An 8,234-nucleotide genomic window follows, 5' to 3' on the forward strand; every position below is an offset into this window, starting at 1 on the left:
GGTAGCAAATGGTACAATGGTAGAGCAAACACAAAACACAATTCCAGAACTGAATGTCTTTTCTTTCTCTGGCGGGTCCTCACAGAGGGCTAAGGCATCTCTGGGTCCCTCATGAATGAGTCACTTAGCTGGGCTGGCTCCTCATAGGGCATGATGTCTTGGCTGGACAGGGCAGTCTATTTCTGGGCTGGCCCAAGCAGGTTACTGAGCTACTGCTCTGGACATGGCCACTATTGGAGAGGGTCAGGCAGGTCACTCTTCCACTGGACAGCCAATGCCAAACAATGTTGGGCATACTGCTCTGTCATAGGACAGTATCTACTGAATGGTGCCAAGTAGTCAGTTCTATTGCTGCTGTCCTCCAGGACTGGACAGGCCACTCAGTTTGCTCATCTCTAAAATGAGGGGGTTGGCCTTGATCTCTATGACCCTTTTTAGCTCTAAATCTCTGATCCTGTCGCCCAGATCAATCTGCTTTCCACTCCTACAGCCTGCCTGTAAAGAGCTATATGAGGGCAAGGATGGTTTTTGCTGATTCTGTGTATTATCCCCAGAGCCTAGCACATAGTAAGCACTTAATAAATACTTGCCGGTTCACAGGTTGATTGATTTATACACTGGAACACATGGACACAAAAGCCTTTCATATATGAGCATACATATATTTATATGCTCTTTAAGATTTATAAAGAATTTTCCTTTAAATCTTATTTTTAGGAAATATCCTATAAATCTTCTATGCGCAGACATTGCAGGGCTTATATAAATCCAACGTCTCAGAAGGAATTCATCGGCTGGTGGTGTCACGAAAGAGATAAATGGATGCTATTTGCCCAGCCCAGGGGAGAATCCCAGGGGCTTGAAGGTGGTCTGAGGGATGCTTGAAGGTGGTTTCTAGTCCCTAACGTTCCTATTCAGTGAAGAAGGGCTATCTAAGGAGGCCTAGCCTATGAGAAATTATAAAAGATTCTCTTTGTCAGCAGGTCTGTCCACTCTGCCATCCCCCTTTCCTGATAGATGCTATTCTCCTATAGTCATAGTGCAATGGACAAAGCCCTAGACTTGGACTAGACTTCAGTTTAAAATCCCAACTCTGTTACTTGATAGCTGTGTGATCTTGAGAAAGTCAAGTCACTTCTATGGGCTTCAATTTTCTTCTCCATTCAATGAAGGGATTGGACTTCAGGATGTCTATGATTCCTTCCAGCTCCAGGATCCCCTTATGAAGGGCCGTGCCCCAGAGCCTAGACTGGTTTCACTCTGACCTGAGAGCTGGAGTCTGTTCTTTGTGGTGAGGCTGTCAGAACAGTAGATATTGAAAGACAGCCCCTTCCCCACCTTCCCCCTCCTACCCCACTGCATCTGACAACTGCCCCACTTTGGATGACATTATTAAGAAGAGAAAGTGCTGTGTGCTTCTGGCCCCTGGATTTATGCTCCGACCGGGGCTTTTTCTCAGGGTAGATTCACATCTTAAGTGAATCTGCAGATAGGAGCCTTCCCTTTCCTTGGGGGATAGAACAAAGATAGATCAGAGCCTTCACTCTCAACATTTCACCAACTATTTTTCTCCTGAATCATCTTCCTTCATTCTTCCAACTCCCTCACCTCCAATAGGCCCACAACGCCCCAGAGATTCAGCGTTTTGTTTTGTTTAATCTTAAATCATAGAATATAAGAACTTGGAGATATTCTAGAGTGCAGAATGCCAAAGATGGAAATGACCTTAGAACTCAAAGAACAGAATGTGAGACCTGAAGGCACCTCCCCACCACTCTGGCCCCCATACGATGTTACATACCATCTTGGAAGGGACCTCTGGGCAGGGGGCTTGGCATGAAATTGCTGGAGGCTGGAGAGTTCAATTCAGTGTGAGATTTGAAATGCTGTTTCCATGAACTCATATTATCCAGCCCTGAGCCCGACGAGCATGTCTGGTAGGACCCAGGATTGACGTTCACCTTTTGGCAAGTGGGCAGCAGGGTACAGGGCTCATGATCTTAGGAAACACTACTGTTTCCCGGCCCTAGCTAAGTCATGACTCCAACCATGTACTTTATTCATGTTCACCATTGATCCTGGTCAGTTAGACTGCATACCTGGGGTCAGAAAGACCTGAGTTCAAATCCAGCCTCAGACACTTCCTAGCTGCATGACCTTGGGCAAATCGCTTTGCTTGTTTGCCTCAGTTTCCTCAACTGTAAAATAAGGATAAAAATAGCACCTCCCTTCCTGGATTGTGGTGAGGATCGAACGTGATAATTATAAAGTGCTTAGCACAACGCCTGACACACAGTACGTGCTATACAAACGTCAGTGTAGTTTCTAAAAATTTTCGGCACCAATTCATAGGCTCCCTCCTGGTGTGATCTATTTCTGTGTGTGTGCACGCACTCAGGTGTGCGCTCTGACAACAGGGGTTTCCATTGTCCCCCCCACAGTGTATGTAGCCTAGTTCAGCAACAGGGAAAAATAAAAAAGCAATTGGATGGAACTTCACTGTACTGATCTGAACTCTAGTCTTCAAGTATTTATGAGACATCTACCTACTGTGGGCAGGCCTCTGTGCTTCACTGGGAAGACATAGTTCCTGACCTCAAAGAGCCTAATAGCATAGAATTATTCTTAGATTCTTAGAACTGGAAGGAGTGTGTGAGGTCATCCAATCAGCCCCTCCCTGACCAGGAATCGGTTCTGCCGTCATGACGGGGAGCTCAGTACCTTATGAGGTAATCCATCCTGCTTTTAGATAGCTCTCCTTCCGCCACAAAATGTTGCCCCATTAGAAACTGTTAATGAAGAAGAAAAGGGGAGGGAGGGATGGTTAAGAGGCCAAATAGAGAGCTCATGAACCAATCCAGAGAGTTATTTGTACATGTTTCTTCACTCCTAGTTGAGTACAGGAACGTGATGTGTACAAATAAAATACAAAGGAAACGATAATGCATATATAAGATGATACAGTCATAAGAGAGGCCTAAACAGATTCCCCCTACCAAAAAAAGAAAAGATTCAGGAAAGAAGAATTGGCTTCTAGCGAAGAATCTAGGAAGGTTTCATAGAGAAGATACTCGAACCAAACTCAGAGAGCCACAAAATATTAGAGTTTGAAGGGCCTTAGAGACCACCTCTTCCTTGCTATTTTAGGGAGGAGGAAGCTAGGGCTCCGAGAGAGGGAGTGACATTCCCAGGCTCACATAGCAGTTAGGACACAAACCCAAACCTTCTGACTTCAAGTCCATTAGTATTCAAATTATGCCTGGGCTGCACTGCTTGGCACACTAGCCAGCTGTGTCCACACCCACAGAAGCCAGCAGTGCATTTGCATGCCTTTGCATAAGGGAAGTGTGTGATTCCCAGAGCTATGCCATAGCCCCCTCCTTCCCCCAGGGCATGGGTCCCCAGGGGCCACAGTCATAATGCTGAGCAGATTCTAGAAAACACAGTCCTGAAAGGGTCTTGAATGGTCTGGTATTGAATGGTCCAAGGGTGAAGAGCCTATGACTTTCGTGTTCAGTCATGACCCACAGATTGCCTAAGGAATTCCCCCTAGCTACCCAAATTACTTCTTACTAGCAATCACTTCAAACTTCCCATAAGTAGTGACTCTTCCGAGTATTCTATTAAGGTACTCTGATGGCCTGGGATTTCTGTTAGATGCTCGTTGGACAAGTGGGGCAACAGACACAGGAGCCAAAAATGACCTCCCAAAGGCCAGAGAGCAAGGCAGCGGGACATCGGTAGTTTATTCTGTTTCTTCCTGGGTCCAGTGGTCCTAGATTTATAGGAAGACAGAGGAAACCAGGAGAAGAGGAGGCAGACTATTAGATGACTGAACAGGCTTGTTTCCTTGGGCTGGCACCATGGAACTAAGTCATAGAGCACAGGGAACAGACTAAACCTGATGCTTCCTCTCCTTTCTAATGGGAAACCAGGCAAAAAGCTGAAGTTGTTCAAGTTTGTGAAGTAACTGCTCCATGGGACTGAAGGTCACTAAGAGAAAGTGGATGGGAGAGGGATGAAAGAAGGATAGAAAATGGAGGGAAAGGAAGAAAGAACAGAGGGAGCTAGAAGAGAGTGAGGAAAGAAAGGAGGAGAAAAGAGAGGGGAGGCTCATAGATTTAGATCAACAAATTTTACATATGAGGAAGTTGTGGTCCAAGAAGATTAAACAATTTGTCCAAAATCACACAGATACATTTCAAAAGCAAGATTTTAACCCAGGTCCTTTGTATCCAGAGTCAGTGCTCACTCCCCTGGAAGAGCCAAAAAGCACAGAGGTCTTATAAGAGTACAATAAGAGTTTGCTGACTGTGTGGAAAGAAAGAAGGAAGGAAGGAAGGAAGGAAGGAAGGAAGGAAGGAAGGAAGGAAGGAAGGAAGGAAGGAAGGAAGGAAGGAGGAAGGATGGGAGGGGGGAGGGAGGGAGGAAGGAAGGAAGAAGGGATGGAGGAAGGAAGGAAGAAGAGAGGAAGGGAGGAAGGAAGGAAATGAAGGAAAGGAAAGAAGGAAGGAAGGAAAGGAGTAAGGAAGGAAGGAGGGAGGAAAGGAAGGAAGGAAAGAAGGAAGGATGGAGGAAAGGAAGAAAGGAAGGAAGGAGTGAAGGAGGGAAGGAGAGAGGGAGGGAGGGAGGAAGGAAGGAAGGAAAAGAAGGAAAGGAAAGGAAAAAAGAGAGGGAAGGAGGAAGGAAGAGGAAAGATGTGAATAAGGGAGGAAGGAATGGAAAGAGGGAAGAAGGGAGAGTGGAAGGGAGAGAGGGAGGGAGGAAGGAAAGAGGGTCATTAAAGTATTTTTAAATGCACGGTAGAGAAAGAATCATGGAGAAACAGGAAAATTTTGAAAGTTACATGTTGAATTGATACATATTATTAATTAAGTAATTCTTCTGTTGTACTCTATGGAAAAGCTAATTCTATTTAGGGTTAATTCCATTCCATCTGAGTTTAGGATTCTCCATTGAGAATTTTTACCAGACCACTAGGGGGCAGACGAGACATGTGAAAATTGATTGCAAGATCCTGCAGACCAGCTTGGGGTTAGTTTGAGCTAGACAGAACAATTTGCCAAAGCTCAGAGTCCATACTGATCACCTGTTCTAACCCCTTCATTTTAATGTGAGGAGATTAAGTCCCAGAGAGAGTCAGTGCCTTGGTCTGGGTTATGCAACATCCTTAGGTCCTGGAGACCCAGGGCTTCTGACTCAAAATTCAGTTTCCTTCCAATCAATCCTTTAACAAGCATTTATTAAGCACCTACTGAGTACCAGGCTTTGGGAGTACAAAATCAAAAAAATAAAACAGTCTCTGCCTTCAAAGAATTTACATTCTATCTGGGTGAGCACATGTAAACATACATACATATATATATATATATATATATATATATATATATATACACACATATCCCAAATAATAATTCGTAATTTCATATAGTACTTCAAGACTTACACTTTTCTCACACTTTTCTCTCTGTGAGATAGTACCAACATGGTTGTACTACACAGACCTGATGTGGTGTAGTGGTTAGAGGGCAGGACTTGCAGTTAGGAAGACCTGGATTCAACTCCACCTACTAACTGTGTGCATCTGGGCAAGTCACTTAATCTTCCTCACCTGTAAAATGGGCGTGATACATAATCCTTGTAGCACTTACCTCATAGGGTTGTGATGAGGCTCAGAGAAACTCCTGTTGATAAAGGACTGTATAGATATCAGCTATTATTCATTATCCCCATTTTACAGGTGAAGAAACTAGGGTTTGGAGACCATCTGAATCTGCAGAACACAGAATGTTAGATCTGGGGAAAACTTTAGAACTTGGAAAGTCGGATCTGGAAGGGGATTTGGAGATAATCCAATCTAACTCCCTCAGTATGCAGGAAGGAAATTGAGGTGGGGGAGGGCAGGAGTAGAATGACTTGCCCAAGGTCATTTGGTAATATGATGCTGAGTCAGGACTTGAATCCTGGTTCTTAGTCTTTAGATCAGTGCTCTTCCCCCTCTGCTAGACAAGGCCATGACAGAGTTGGAAAGAGGACACAGGTTCCCAAACTCCCAGCCTAGGACCTTTTTCCTAACAGAATCACAGAAAACCAGAGGTAGAAGGAACTTCAGAGATCATCTCTCCCTCATTTCACAGATGAGGAAACTGAGTCTCTGAGAGGAGAAGTTACTTGCCCAAAGTCATCCATCTAGGAAGATAGCCAAGCTAGGACTCAAATCTGGATGTCTCCTGATCCTGACACTCCCCTCCTCATTGCTGAGACCTAGAAGCTGGTGTTCTGATTGCCCTGTCTTACCCTGCCCTCTTGGGACCTGGGGATTTCTTTGTTCCTGCCTGCTCAGTCTTTGACAGAGAGTCCTGCTCCCCTATTGGATCTTGGTGTTCTCCAGATTCCTGACTCCCCTACTGGTCTCCACCCATTCTTTGATAGGAGGCAGGAATGCAGGAATGGTTCCTCAGTGTTCTGGGAAGCACTATGTTCTCTAGCCCCCTAAAATATTACACTCCTTCAACAAACCTCAGCCCCTCACATATAGCCTTTTACATGGTAGGCATTCAATGAATATCTGCTGGACAAATAAATAAATATATCTCAGAGAAGGAGGGAACTTTATAGCCCTCTTACATCCATTATTATATGGGAAACAGAGTTGAGATAATATTCTTCCCATAGCTGTGTGACCCTGGGCAAGTCATTTAACCCTGTTTGCCTCAGTTTCCTCATCTGTAAAATGAGCTGGAGAAGGAAATGACAAACCATTCCAGTATCTTTGCCAAGAAAATCCTAAATAGGGACACAAGGAGTTGGACATGACTGAAATTGTCATGACAATTTTATAGAGAAGAGTGTTAAGGTCCAGGGCGGAATCACACAATGATTCAGTGGCAGGTCCAAGATGATGATGATGGTGGTGGTGATGACGTGGAGTGGGGAAGGGGGAGGGAATGTAGAGGGGAAGGGCATCCTTCTGGCAGATATTCTTCAACTGGTGGCCCAGGATTGGGTCTGGACAATGAAAGTAATCCAAAGAGGGGTTGAGGTGGGCCAGAGAAGGGGAAGAGAAAGCAAGAAAGAAGAAAAATCAGCAGGATGCTTCCATTACCTTGCCTTCCCCCTCAGCTAGGGCCTTGGGCCACCTAGACCCCATCTTTCTGCTGAGAGAAAAGAGCCTCCCCCAGGGGAGCCCTTCCCCTAATCTTTCCCTCCTTTTCCAATCTCTGTTTCCCCTCCCCCTGCCCCCAGACTAAAGCAGAAACAGCCAGATGGGAGGAACAACATGGTACCTCACACTGCCTGTATGTGCTGGGAGGCACTAACTACAATCCACTGGATGAAATGGAGGCCACCCATCCTCACTATCTGCCCTCCCTATGGTCCCTTCCCAATGGAGCAGCACTTCCATCTGACCTGCTGATGCACCTGAAGGACCTCTAAGTCTTGTGATCTGCCTGACTCTTAGCCATTCTTAAGGCTTCCACGGCTTCCATGGGTCCTGAACTCTTATATATGTTGTCTTCCCTAATTAAGAGTAAGTTCCTTGAGAGCAGAGATTTGGTCTTGATTTCTCTATTCGTCCCCCCAGTTCTTAGCAAAGTGCTTGGCACATAGTAAGCATTAATACACTATTTTTCATTCATTCATGATCATAATTATCCTTTTTATGGCACGTTCACATTACAACATATATTTCTCAAAATAGGCCTGTGAGATAAGTACTGTGTTTACTAACCTTATTTTACAGATAAAGAAACTAAAGTACCTAGAAGGAAAATGATTGGCCCATGGATCCATGATTAAATGGTGGAGCCGAGACTAATCAGTCAGTTAATAAGCATTTATTAAGTGCCTACTATGTGCCAGGCACTGTGCTAAGTGTTCTGGATATTAAAAAAAAAGGCTCTACTAGAACCCCACCATCTGCTCTTTTCATCAGAACCTAGCTGGCCTTGACTGCCCACATAACAGATGATATGGAAACCACCAGCTTTATTCCTTCTAGTGAGGTGGGGGACCGCCAGGCCTTACCCTCTCCCCTCTCCCCTGTCCCTGTGCTCTGCATTCTCCCCTCCTTCCCTTGTCTTCTGACTTACTGTTTTAACCTATGAGGTTCTGGGCTTTTCCATCCTCCCCGAAGCCAAATTTTCTTTAATGTGTTGTCTTCCCGAATTAAAGTGTGAGCTTCTTGAGAGCAAGAACTGCCCCTGTGTATGTGCTTGGAAGATGCTTTGGCA

This window comes from Trichosurus vulpecula, chromosome 2 (genome assembly GCF_011100635.1).
Source record: "Trichosurus vulpecula isolate mTriVul1 chromosome 2, mTriVul1.pri, whole genome shotgun sequence".
In the NCBI taxonomy this organism is placed as follows: domain Eukaryota; kingdom Metazoa; phylum Chordata; class Mammalia; order Diprotodontia; family Phalangeridae; genus Trichosurus; species Trichosurus vulpecula.